Genomic DNA, 14,886 nt, shown 5'->3' with positions numbered 1-14,886 from the left:
GGGGAAATATATATTTTAATTAAATTTCAAAATTCGAAGTTTCTGTCAAGATTGAAGTATTTCACTGCTGATCATACAAGCAGAAGTAAGCAGCTAATGGACCAGATGCAGTAGACTCTGGGCTTACATGTTTTGCTTATCTCTGGTAAGGTGTTGCATTCTGATAAGGTGACAGAATAATAGGGAGGGCAGATTTATATTCCCTGCTAAACAGAACTGGGCAGGGAACTGCTGTCCTGTGTCTCAAATATTTTTGAGATTTTGAATTTTTTCCCTCCATCCCAAATTGGGACAAAACTCGAAATCTCAGCTTTGTGAAGAGAAAAAAATAATTCAGTTGGGTCAATCACAATATTTGGTTAGCTTTCAATCTCTTTTATTGTTTTTTTCTTTCAGCCTTTTTTCCAGTCGAGTTAGCTTAAAATTCAAAATGAAAAGTCATTCCAAAATGCAAAAGCAGAATTTTTCCTTTTGGAAATGTCAAAACAAAATGTTTCAACAATTTCCAAACTTTTTTCAAAATTTTCAAGTCATAAGTTTCATCAACATTGGTCCAGTTTCATCAACATTGGCCCTGTTTCATGAGCAGTTGCCGTTTGGACAATTTGGCTTTTTTTGGTGAAAAAACATTTGATTGAAAAAATTCCGGGCCAGCTCTACTGCTAACCGATACTGAGCTGCATCTTGCGTACTAAGCAACTTAAAGCGGCATAGAAATACAAACTACAGAAATACAAACTACAGTACAGCAAAACACTGATTGAATGTTACCGAAGACCAACTTTCAAGTTGGAGTGCTTTCTCATTAAAACTAATGGAAATCAATAATTTCTGTCATTGCCCACCTTATTTCTATGTTAGATCAGAGCTGTCCTAAGCCAGGGAAAAGATGATGCTTTTTCAGGTATTGCCTTAGTATCTATTATTTCTGAAAGTTAATGATTTTTAAAATATATATATATATGTATTCTTTACAGTATCTATATAAACACTTGAGTTTTCTATTATGTCTAGAGGTCACAACTGCTCAGATACTACAGCGATTGTGGTATAGATGCCTAGATAGTTTTTATAGATAGGAGATGTATTAGATAAATTCTGTCTGTCTGTGGACTATATTCTGGGTTGGCAGGGGGGAATGGAATATTTGATCCAATACCGTAGTTCTCTTTTTCTCTAATGTGTAGGGTTTTAAAGTTACTATAGTTCACACTCTTCTGCTGTTACTAGAGTTATAAACAATTGCCTTCATTTAGGCAAGCATCGGCCGTCTCTCAGTCCTTGCTGGGAGCTGCAAATGGACACTCCCAGTTACCACTGCACTGTGGGGATTATTCTGCGGCCTCCCAATAGCAGCAATCCCAGCCTCCTCACAGGGTCAGATCAACCACTAAACACAACAGATCCATGCTCTGGAGTCACTTGGTGCATATGATTGCATCATAGGGACACCATGATGTACAGGTTGAGCCCTGGAGAATATCAGGAGATTGTCTGCCTCTACTGATGCAGCAGGAATAGATGGGAGCTTCTGCACAACAGAGAACTTCCCACCACCTGGAATGTGATAAATACCAGGGAGAGGGGAGGGCCCCAACTTCTGCTCCTCATGTGGCTTGAGTTGGGAGGGGAAAGTGGTCCCTAACCACCACAGTTGCACCTCCCAACTGGAGGTTCCCAGGTGAGGGGGGCTCTGCTTACAATCAGAGTCCCATGGCTGTGTGGGAGAACTTCCCAAGCAGAATTAAATAGAATTCCTTGTGTGAGTAAGGAATACTCACCAGTGGTTACAGCACGTATGGGTGCTGCTTCCTGTCTGTGCACCTCTTTCCCTCTATGCCCCATTCTCCCTTTAAACCTCACCCTGCAGCCTTCATTTGCTTTAATCTGATCCTCACTGTTGAGCGTAAGAGTAATTTCTAGGAAAAAAAGCTGCATAAGCAAAATCATTACTGATTGTTGACATGCCCAAGGTCACAAAGCAGGACAGTGATACAGGCAGGAATAGAACTCAGATCTCCTGACTCTCATTTGTATTTAGTTATATATTCATTACGTAACTGTGTTTTAAATGAATCCCTTTCCACACTGCAGCTGAAGCTAATTTAATCATAGTTGTGCGAAACTAACACTGTTTCATTGATGGGGGGAGAGTGGTCTTTTTTTAGGTCCATGTTATATGATTGTGCTACAGACTGTGTAGCAATTTACAGTCGGCCACATGTTATTTGCACCTCAGTGGTATTGCTGCTACAGGTGTAATGTGGCCAGGGCACTCGGAATAAGAGTGGTATTTGGCAGATACGTATGGCTCTGGGTGGTGGAGAATGGATGGTGCATTGGCTGAGTATGAAAACCAGATAGCAGGCGTCGGAAGAGCATAGCCATGATGGCTCAAGTACCTTTCAGTAATGGCAATATAGAGTTCTGCCCACTTAGTCACTGGCATGGCAGGTATTTGCCTACCACCTCAGTAAGAAGTATACTTTTTCACCCATCCGCAAAACAAACCACGAACAACACTTCACGGGTTCAGAAAACCAGAGTAACGATATCTTTTCTACTGGAGTGCACATGGTTTTCCTATACTGTCCCATTTTTAAACATTAGATTTTAAGCAGTTTTCAAGAAAAAAAAACAAAAACTATGTCACCAGAAATAAAATGTGAACGCTAGCGTAAGGGACCGCGGAAGATTTTGTTACAGCTTAGCTAGGGAACTTCCGCTTTCTCGAGGCCGCCCGGTCACTGTAGGACATGGAGAACCAACTCTAACTGGTTTCAGGCCGGTTTTGTCTGCCTTGCATGGCCCGTTGCCAGGTAGCGGAAAGCCCCCTTAGGAAAGTACCTAATTATATATTCATGAGCTGTTTCTGTGTACTGCTTATTATGGCTCGCTGATTGCCCCTTCGTTGGACTCCGTCCCGGGCAAAGCTCCAGTGTGCTGGGTTCTCCGCCTCCGTGACAGCAACGCTTGGAGTCCCCGTTGTGGGTGTGTCACTAACCTTCAATAAAGCCAATAACTCGCTGCTTAGCTGCGTGTGGGTCTCGTTTTCCACAGTACCTCTGCCGGCCTGCGGTGCTTCGAACACCTTGGCCCAGAACAGCTAGTCAGCAGCACTAATATTGCAAAATAATTTGTTTGTGTAGTATAGTTTGTATACAAGTTTGTCAAGCAAAATCTCATACTATGTATTAAACAGCAAATATTGAAGATGCAGCATCAAAAGTTCTGCAAATGGAACACAAGGTTTATTTTCAATACATGCAGACAATAAAGCTGGTAAGAACTCTTCAGCAAGGATCTGTAAAGGCTGAACCAAGGAAAATGCATAGATTTTAAGATAATCTTTGGGTTTCATTTGTCGTTTAGAGGTGTTAAAATTCATCCGTCTTCCATAAAAGAGTCAATGCCAGATCTAGTATTAATTTATAAGCCCAGTAGCCCAAATTCTGCTCTCATTAGCGTCAAAATATTGACTTTCGGCCAAATGTCTTTGAGCCAAAAGGGGGGCTATACTCTAGTCTTAAGTGGAAGCAGGCATTGGGGGCCCCTTAATTTTTGGAAATGTAATGAGAGACTGTCTTAAAAATGTTTTTTCAATACCCCTTCCAGTTAACATGGACTGGAAGGGATTATACACAATACACTGTAATAGCCTCTTTCAGACTGGTAAATAGAACAGTATTCATGAGAAATAATTTTGAAGGAGACTCTGGTTCTAGGTGTTTTAGATATCACATGAATTATTAGATTCCCCCCCCCCCCCCATGGAGCTTGAACCACATTATTTTGAGGGGAAGAGTGTGCAGATCTGATACTCTGGTTCAGCCCAAGAGAGCGAAGGAACAGCTGCAAAGTTCAGATCTGGATCCCGGTTTAGGGAAACTCAGGCCTGGGTTTTTGGTTGGTGCTTAGGTCTGCTTATTTATTTTATGTGATAATTCTCCTTGGGACCCAACACACATTTTTATCAAACCATCCCTGATTAAGAGGGTCTGACAACACCTAGGTGGGAAACTTTGAGATGAGATGAGCCACCCTTTTTGAAGGAGAGGGTAATACCAGCAGGTCCTCAGTTATGTGTGGAATTATTGGAGAGATCCATATATGTGCATAAAATTCTGATGATTTGCAATGCAGATTTGATAGTGACGCACAACCTCTTGACACATTAACTAAACCAGTGAAAGGGCTCTTAACACCCTTGTCCCCCTCTTTTGCTGTGTAGCAGTGCAGTAAATGTCATCTGAGCCACCAGGTTGGGATGGTCACTTTTAATTTGCTTTAAAGATCTGCTTTCAAAGCCCAACTATGTGTCACAGCTAATGGCACACTCTGTCTTAACCTCCTCTCTTGCTATAATGTTCAGAGAGAGATTTTGCCAAGATCAGATGGAATGGCAATAATAGCAAATAAAAATCTAAATTAAGGAAGAGAGAGTAAATAAATTTTTAATCATACAAAATTTAATACTTATGTTAAGGAAAAGAATATTAAAAGTCATTTTATATAGAGTGAATTTATATTGGAGCTGATTTTAAAGTTGTGCAGCTTTGAGTGATATGATAATCATGTTTTTTTTTCCCCCTCAGTTGTACTAGGGGATTGAAATTTATATACTCAATAACTAGAAAAGAATCATAGAGGATCAGACTGGAGGAATCTGTCTCACTCCATTTTTTCCTGTCACTCCCATAGCGATTTTAATATTTTTTTCTATGTCTCTGCTTATTGCCAGTGCCAAGCATTGTTTTCAGATACAGTTGGCTTGGAAATGAGTACTTGAAGCTGCTCTCTGCAAACAACACACTTTCCAGGTACTACAATGAAGTCTTTAGAGCGATAGATAGATAGATAGATAGATAGATAGATAGATTAGCTAGAGTCTCCTGCCAGCTGTAAATCAACTAAATAGACTTGTTGTGAACCTTAACATTTTAACTGTTTTAAACATTTGACTCATGAATTTTGCCATGGTGTGAAGAGAAAATGGACGTGAAAAAGCTCAGTTAAGAACATTTGCCTCTTTCTCCTGTTTCAAGTAGAAATGAGAAACAATATGGATAGGGCACTGGCTAGAGACGTGAGTTCTGTTCCTGCCCACCTTGAACAAGTCAGTTTGCCTCCCTGTGCTTTGGTTCCTCCATCTGTAAAATGGAGGTAATGAGATTTATCGGGCTGTACAAAGTGCTTTGAGATCTTTATATGAAAATGCTATATAAGTGTAATCCACACACCTCCTGGGTGTGGTGTTCTGTCCCACCTAATGGCACCGAGACCACTTAGAAAAAGAGATAAAATAAGTTTGCTCTAAAGCCTTAGCTAACAGTCAGTTGGCTTTTAGCTCATGCACTAAGCTCCAGAGGTCCCTGGTTCGATCCCGCCCGCCAATGACCGGGGTCTGTCATCGTTACATAAGCACTAGGTATTATTAAGTATTTTGGGCAAAATACTAGAGAACTACTGATGAATGTTAATCCTTTAATTTGTTGTTACTTTTAACTAGTGATGAATAAGCTAGTGTCCGATTTTCCCTGTAAATTGTGGCTAGAGGTATTGTTAATGTATTGAATTCCACATAGAAAGTGAGGTAGGTGTTACATAAAAATAGTAAAGCAAAGTGGCTACAATGCATCATCTTAATGTTTTAGCAACATGCTTTCTGCATGCTGCAACAAAGCCAGGAGACTTAGGAGCGAAGAGCTGTGGTATTTCAGGACCAGACTGAAATAAGCAGATAAATGTTCTTTCTCATTAAATAATTTAATTGAAAAAGGAACTATGCAGCTGCTTGCTCCAGAACTGTAAGCCTCCTTTCACCCATTTAAAAACTTCCATAAATATGGGTATCTCCCACTTTCTGACATAGGCTTCTGCTTGACATGTTTTATGATCATGCATATTGAGCTTCTGCATTTGTTTATAATGGAAAAAAGCCTCCTCTGTGATGGACATCTATTAGAATTTTGAAACGTTATAGCACTGTCTGTCAGTAGCTAATAAAGCCACGAAATAATTCCTGACAGAAGTGATATTGTGCCAAACTGCTGTATGTTGTCAGTGAAATATACAAACAAGTTAAGATGAGGAATCCAAATTCAATTTCAGATACTCTGACTTCCTATACACAAATACATGCACTTTCCCCTATATATCTCACCATCTTGTCCATCCATCCAGCCTATACAGTTGTATTTAGTAACACAGGGGAGGGGAAAGTCCAGTTATGGAAACTGCAGTGAAGAATTTATTTTAGGGGAACTTGGGTTCTTCTGTGTTCATGCAACAGTGCAGACAAAAGTTTGTGATATCTTGTGTGTGAGCATTTAGCTCATTACCAAACACTTGCTTTTGAGATTTTTATCTCAGTATTTGTGATAATGATAATTTAATGTTATTAATATTAACCAATTTATTAGCTTCTTTGGAAAACATCATGAGGCCATATAGTCTGTGATTCTTTAGATACATAAGGATCATCACTTCATCCACCACTGACATGCAACCACATCTGATGTACTGAGAGAACAGCTTGATAATTAATGCTTGTATTACAACATTACCCATTAAATTGTAGACACTTTCCATACATATGTAAGACACAGTCCCTGCCCCAAAGAGTCACAATTTACGAAGACAAGCAACATATCAAGGAGTCGGGGAAGGATAAAACAAACAACCTCCCCCCCAAAAACTCCTCCCCCACCAAAAAATATTGACTGTTCCCAGTTGGCCCCCTACTTAGCCATTATTAGTTAGCAAGTTTATAGAGTCATCACAGTAGAAGTAGATTGTGAGAGATGATTTGAAGGAGTTAGAAGCTTTTGACTAGAGTTGGTTGAGAATTTTCTATCAGAATGTTTTTGACAGAAAATGCATTTTCCATAAAATCAAATATGTTTGATTTTGCCAAAATCTTTAATTTAGACGTTTCTGACAGAAAAATCAAAATATTTTCTTTCAGTTTCTTGAATTGAGTCAAAATTTGTTTTGCTTCAGTTTGACATTGAACTATATCTGCCTAAGCTGCCACGGTGTTTCATGCCTGTATTCTCCTCTATGGGCTGTACTCTTTGGCTGTACTACATCTCCCATGATGCACTGTGGTCTCCTCTCTAGTTGAACCACTGCAGTGCATCATGAGAGTCCTATGACTGTGGGTCATCATGGGAGATATAGTCTGGCGAGAGAGGTCAGTTTATAGATGAGAATACAGACTGAGATATACAGACTACAACTCCCATTAGGCACTGTGGCAGCTCACATGGACATAGGTCAATGTCAAACTGCCCCACAATAAAGTGTTCTGACGTTTCTGAATTGAAATTGAAATTTTTCAGAATTTTCCATTCAGTGAACATTTTTGATAATTTGATTTTTCATCCCAATTAAGGATGAAAAATAAAGTTGGCATATTGGAATTTCCCAATGGGAATTTTTGGTAGTGACTTTGCAGACAAATTCATGTACAGTATAGGGTATTCCATGTGTAACCCACAGGTGTGTGTGTATCACAGATCCCCCTCTGTGCTGATCCACAAAGGATATGCGTTGTTACAGCTCCCAGCTAGAGAGATTTGGCTCTTTAGCTCAACTTGTAGCAGCTCATAATTTTAGCTCTGGAGGTCCCCACTTCAATCCCTGGTGTGTTGACGAAGATGGTGGCTGTCACACATGGAGAAGTGCTTTAGTTTTGTATCTCAGATTGCACCTCCTAGCATCCAGCTGGGGTTCTGAATCAAACTGATTTAGAGGGAAGAGTGTCACCGACTGAATCACCATTACCACTGCTTGCAGCACCTGGGAATTTTTCCTTGCAGGTCTCCAACCCAAGCACTGATCCAGCATGACTCTTTCCTTAGTGGGTGCTGACAAATTCACAGCCAAGGTAATATAGCTGTAAACCAGATGAAAATTAATATTATAATTAGGGCTGTCAAGCGATCAAAAAATTAATATTAATTGTGCTGTTAAACAATAATAGAATACCATTTATTTAAATATTTTGGATGTTTTCTACATTTTCAAATATATTGATTTCAATTACAACACAATATGAAATGTACAGCACTTACTTTATATTTATTTTGGTTACAAATGTTTGCACTGTAAAAAACAAAAGAAATAATATTTTTCAGTTCACCTAATACATGTACTGTAGTGTAATCTCTTTATCATGAAAGTTGAATTTACACATGTAGAATTATGTACAAAAATAAAACAATGTAAAACTTTAGAGCCTCCCAATCCAATCAGTCCTACTTCTTGTTCAGCCAATTGCTTAGACAAACTAGTTTGTTTACATTTTCAGGAGATAATGTTGCCAGCTTCTAGTTTACAATGTCACCCGAAAATGAGAACAGGCGTCCACATGGCTCTGTTGTATCTGGTGTCGCAAGATATTTAGATACCAGATGCAGTAAACATTCATATGTCCCTTCATGCTTTGACAACTATTCCAGAGGACATGCATCCATGCTGATGACAGGTTCTGCTCAATAATGATCCAAAGCGGTGCGGACTGATGGATGTTCATTTTCATCATCTGAGTCAGATGCCATCAGCAGAAGGTTGATTTTCTTTTCTGGTGGTTTGGGTTCTGTAGTTTCTGCATTGGAGTGTTACTCTTTTAAGACTTCTGAAATCATGCTCCACATCTCATCCTTCTTCAGATTCTTAAACCTTGGGTCAAGTGCTGTAGCTATCTTTAGAAATCTCACATTGGTATCTTCTTTGTGTTTTGTTAAATCTGCTGTGAAAGTGATCTTAAAATGAACAACATGTGCTGGGTCATCATCCGAGACTGCTATAATATGAAATATATGGCAGAATGAGGGTAAAACAGAGCAGGAGACATACAATTCTCCCCTCAAGGAGTTCAGTCACAAATTTAATTAATGCATTTTTTTTAACGAGCATTATCAGCATAGAAGCATGTCCTCTGGAATGGTGGCCGAAAAATAAAAGGGCATACAAATGTTTAGCATATCTGGCATGTAAATACCTTGCAATGCTGGCTACAAAAATGCCATGCGAACACCTGTTTTCACTGTGACGTGACATTGTAAATAAGAAATGGGCAGCATTATCTTCCTAAATGTAAACAAATTTGTTTGTTTTAGCGATTGGCTGAACAAGAAGTAGGACTGAGTGGACTTATAGGCTCTAAAGTTTTACATTGTATTGTTTTTGAGTGTAGTTATGTAACAAAAAAAAAATCAGCATTTGTAAGTTGCACTTCCACAATAGAGATTGCACTACAGTACTTGTATGAGATGAATTGAAAAATAGTTTTTTATTTATAATTTTTATAGTGCAAATATTTGTAATAAAAATGATAATATAAAGTGAACACTGTACACTTAGTATTCTGTGTTAGTAATTGAAATCAATATATTTGAAAATGTAGAAAAACATCCACAAATATTTAAGAAATTTCAGTTGGCATTCTATTGTTTAACACTGCAATTAATCACGATTAATTTTTTTAATCGCAATTAATTTTTTTGAGTTAATCGCATGAGTTAACTGCAATTAATTGACAGCCCTAATTATAATAGTCATGTGATCCGTGTCACACTCATGATTACATTTGTAGTACAATAGTATAATCGCTGGGGGGAGGAGGCGGCCGGGAAGGAGGAAGTAATTTTAAGTGTTGACCTTGACTTTCAAATAGCAGCTCAGAGCTGTACTTTTATAAAACTAAAGAAGTGTCATAACATCCTGTTCCAGATCCATATTTTGAGCATCCCAAAGTTCAAGAGTGTTTGAATCCAAAGGTTTGGTTTTGGCCCATTTTTCAGAGAGGAGCCATTTACAAAGTTTGTACCCAGGTTCATATTCCAACTGTCTTCCTCAAACTTTCTGATTAAAAACAAAACAAAAAAATCCCTGTAAATAAGTAGCATTATATAAACTGCCAAACTTTTATAATAATAAAGGTCAGGAAGTGGTATAAACAAGTGCTTTTAAAATAAACAAACCAAAGGAGGCAAGTCTGTCCTTGCAGAATCCTGCTTTCAAGAGCTTATTGTAAAAGATCAGGTGAGGTTGAGAAGGTGAGTGTGGAAGAGAGGCAGTGGCATTTGCAACAGTGGTGCTCACAATAACTAGAGAACTTTTATGGTATCACCTGAAGCCTTCAATCTCAAACTGTAAAAGGCTGGAGCAGAGTCAAGGAATTTATTTAAACAATACTTTGCCTTTTCATAATGCCATACCTCAGAAGATGTCAAGACACATTACGAAAGGGGGAAAAAAAGGCCACATAATGCCCCTGAAACAGGGGAAAAATTTATCCTATTTTACAGAGGGGAAAACTAAGGCACATTGAAACTGAGGTCAACATTTTCAGAAGTCTGTGCTGGCACAAATTAGTTATTGGATGCTCAAACAAATCATGTTACATATTAGGGCATATGGGGGATTTTCAGAAAAGGAGTTTAGTTGTCTGGGTCTTGAAGATCCAAGAGGGTCAGGCTGAGCTATGACTAATGAGGTAGGTGCTCAATCAGCTTTTTTCAAAAGTATCTCTGTTGGGATATTCCCTCTCTGTGGATAGCTAACCAGGCAAATGTGTGCAGTCTAGCAGGCGGAATTGCTAGCTCTGTGACCAACCATAATACGGTATGCTGCATTTGGACACGCCAATACTCCCCTTTCAAAACTGGTGTTGCTGTGTGGATGCACTTGGCAGTTGGCTGCCTAAGCAACTAAAATGTATCCTGCAATTGATGGATAGGATGTTCAAAAGTGCTCAGCATTGGCCTAATTCTGCTCCCAATAGATGTCACTGGGAGCTGAGTTGGATCAACAATGAATGCATTTGAAAATCCCACCCAATGTGTCTGTGAAAGCTTCCCTGCTTAGTGTACACACATCTTTGAGACATGAACCAAAAACTACAAGTGAAACTGAAGAATCTACCAAGTTTAGCTTTATTTGGGATCTAAACAGAGTATTGTTTCCACCCAAAATTTGTGATTTGTCCATGGTTCACCTCCAAAAAAATTAGCAAGGGTCTGTCAGTTGTGAAGAAAAAAATGAGTAAAGGATACAACTGTGACTAATATTGGGAAAAGAAGGGGTGGAGCTGTGACTTTATGAAAGAAGGTATTATCCCTTACCCAGACTTCATGTACTATTGTCCCATGGTACAAAGAGCAGGTTGGAAAATACAAAGAAACATTTGTAGCCATAAGTGCTTCAAGGTTCCTCTAGGACTTCCATGAACAGGTTATGAGATTAGACATACTCCACACTTGACACCGACTCAATCCTAACCCAAGAATAAGGGGAACTCTAGCGGAAAGACAAGAAACAGAGAGTGAGAAGAGAAGAAAACAGGCAACAGTTGGGGAGAAGCTTTAGTGGAGAGAAGAGAATGGAAGGAGATAGAGGAAGAAAGAAAAGCAAAGATGCCAGCAGGAATAGAGTAATGGCATACAGTGGCTTAAATGTGAGGAGAAGCAGCATTCTTTGAAAAGTGTAAGGGTATAAAATAAGTCTTTGCACTTTTTGAGCACCTTGAACTTGGAAAGCTCCACATACTTTATGATCATTGACTAGATAAGCTTCCCAACACACTGTGTTGGATTGATGGACAAACTTAACCAAGGTCACATGGTAAGTCATGAATAGAACTTAGAATTCTTGACTTTGTCATGAGCTTTTTCCAGAAGGCAACATTCCCTTCCTGTCAAATACTGCCACCTCCTTGAAACACCAACATAATAAAATACAAAGAACATAAATACAGCTGCAGAACACTGAAATGTAGCAGAGAAACATTTCAGGTACTTATCTCATTCCTTTTCACAAGGAAGCTTTGCTTATTCCTCAATCAATTTCCATTATCAGTTTTTTAAAGGTTCATTGCTAACCAATGACAAAAATTTGTCTTTTACATCCCACCATCACACATTCCATTGACATAGGGACCTAGTGGCATTATCTGGAGAGGCGAGCTCACAGTCTAGATGATTCCAGCCAATCGGATATGATGATATTGTACTACCAGTTTCATAATATAAATGAAAAAGATGGCCTTCATTTTGATGAAACCTGTAAAGTAGCTTTTGTGCTTGTTTGGTATTGCAGGGTCCAAATGTATTATTTATGCAATTTTCCTATTGAAAGGAAAAATTGAAAGAGACTATTTCATTTTACAGCATCCAGTGAAAGCTATAGTCTCATGAATCTGAACATTCCTGCATTTTATCACCTTGGAAAGTAGAAGCCAACTCACAGATCATAAGTAGAGAAGATTTTTGAAAGTTTGAAAACTGCTTTGAAAAGAAAGAAAGACTTTGAAGGTATTATTTGTGTTTGTATGTAGGCTAAATCAACACATAGCTTATCAGAATGTACAACTGTTGGCATCATTTTTCAAGGTCTTAAACAACCTCGATTGAATTTTGTAGTACATTAAATTGATAATAATGCAAGCAGCCTGACCCCAGAATTCTTGTAACAATAGAAAACATCTTCATTAGTAAATCAACACACTTATACACCAAACCAGCTTCCATTTAAGGATCTCAAAGCCATTTACAAACAATGAATTAAGTCTCACGCTACCACTATAAGGTAGGTAAATACAATCATTCTGAAGATGGAGTCAGTGAGGCACAGGAAAATGAAGTGATTACCAGGTGTTACACAGCAAGTTCCTGATCCAGTGTGGGGCAGACCCTTGAGCTCAAGTCAGTAGAGCCAGGTATGGTACCCATTAAGCCTGACTCTCAGTCTCATCTATCTGTCAGACCTAACTCTAAATGCAGGGGGAAAAGGCCTCATCTGAAGAGTTGTTAAGCATCTGCAACACTCTCTGGTATCAGTGGAAACTACAGGTGCTGAACACTTCTGAATAATAGGCCAAAAAGTGCTGTACAAGCTTCTTTGTATGCAAAATTAAATACTATGCTCAAGTTGAAATGCAGCGGTCATCCCAAGCCCCCTTCATCAATAAAGGAATACCACTGGGGCACAAATATCCTTTCCCCCCATATTTTCTAAAAGCAATTTTAATGCAGTGATTATGCCAGAAGGGTACCAAAGTCCATAGTTTATTCCCACACAACAGGTACAGCAAAGGGCATCGTTTATGCACGTTTCCCAACAGTTTCCACCCAAGTGCCTCATTTAGGGCTGTAAGGAAGAAATGCATTCCAATCCCTTGTCCTCTGCCACCTCCCCCCCCCCCCCCAGTTTCCCCCCTGTGGCATTGAAATTTGAAATTTAAAAAAGGTAGCCCCTGTTTTTTCACTAAGGGCGTGAGATGGATCTGTGGATAATGCTTCACAATGTTTCAGAAAAACTAACCACAGATTTAGATTTGCTATGTTCAAGCACCCCATTTGTGGTTACCATTGGTGAACATTAGTGCAGGCAAAGTGTTGTTCCTATAAATGTGCATGGAAAAAGACCCATAACTAAGACTAAATTTATGGTGAAATAAAAAGTGTTTCAAGCGGAAGCATAAATACTGCAGCGCTATTGAAAATTGAAGCCCATTAATTTGTTTAAACTAAGGGCAGGTCTACACTACGGGGTTAAGTTGGCTTAAGTTACACAACTCCAGCTACGTGAATAACGTAGCTGGAGTCAACGTAGCTTAGGTCGACTTATTGCGGTGTCGACTTATTGCATAGCTGGGTTGATAGGAAAAACTCTCCCATCGACTTATCTTACACTTCTCATTCAGATGGAGTATCAGAGTTGATGGGAGAGTGATCTGCGGTCAATTTAGCAGGTCTTCACTAGACTCACTAAATCAACCCCCGGTGGATCAATTGCTGCAGCATCGATCCACAGTAAGTGTAGATATACCCTCAGAGGCAGTAGCAGGAGGATCCTCTTCTACACAAGCGCAATGTCGTAGTCCATTGTTTCTCGTACATCTGATTCCTCCTTAGCAGCTGTCCAGTTGTGCCCCTCTCTAACAGGGTAAGCAAATATGCTGTCCTTTTACACAGATGGTGAGGGAAATCATACATGACAAATTCCCATTACAAATCGTAGCTGCTGCAACATATAAACCAAATAAAGGATGATGCATAGGAAAACCAGGCCCCTCCTAATTGTCCATTTGAAGATCTGATATACAGATGTGCAAAAGAATACAACTGTCATGAAATCAAATGTAACAAAAATAATTAACTGGAGAGAGAGAATTCTGGTACATTGATGGGCATTAGTGAGAGGTTATTGATGATGTCTCTCAGCTCCTGAGTGCGGTGGCTTAGTACTCTGGGTATTTGCTTTTCTCAAATATTCTGCAATAAGCATTTAAAACTCACTGTCTTGGTGACCATTCCTGCCATGGGGACTGTCTTGCTAGTATATTCAACAAATCAACACAAAATGGGCGAGAATGTGGTCAACATGATTTTGTTCAAAAGTACAAATAAATATCCATCTACTAGTTTTTTTGCAGGACTGAGAGAAGGGCGAACTAATAGCCTGAGAACAGAACTGGGCCACAGGAATTCCAGAGTTATAATCCCATTCTGGCACAGATTCCTTCTGTGACGTTGGGCAGATCCCTTAACTTTTCAGCTTCACTTTTCCAATCTGTAAAATGGGGATGATAGATTTATTCAATTAGCTAAAAAGGGGGGTGGGCTGCACTGCAGTGGGAAGGAGTGGTTGCTTTATTTGTAAAAGTATTTACATTTGCAGAGCTCTTTGAAGACAAAAAGTATTTGAATACTGCAAGCAGGGCAGTTTTGAGAAGAGGTATCATTTTTTTCCATGAAAATTTTCATGGAATAATGTCGTTTTTCATTGGAAATTTTCAATTTTTTCCCACCAGCTCTAATAGCAAGTAATACTTGGGTATTATTAATGAATCCCATGGCCACTACTAGTTTTATTTAA

This window comes from Chelonia mydas, chromosome 1 (genome assembly GCF_015237465.2).
Source record: "Chelonia mydas isolate rCheMyd1 chromosome 1, rCheMyd1.pri.v2, whole genome shotgun sequence".
NCBI classification, from domain to species: Eukaryota; Metazoa; Chordata; order Testudines; family Cheloniidae; genus Chelonia; species Chelonia mydas.
The sequence above is the reverse complement of the archived record's forward strand: the minus strand, read 5'-3'. Positions refer to the sequence as shown.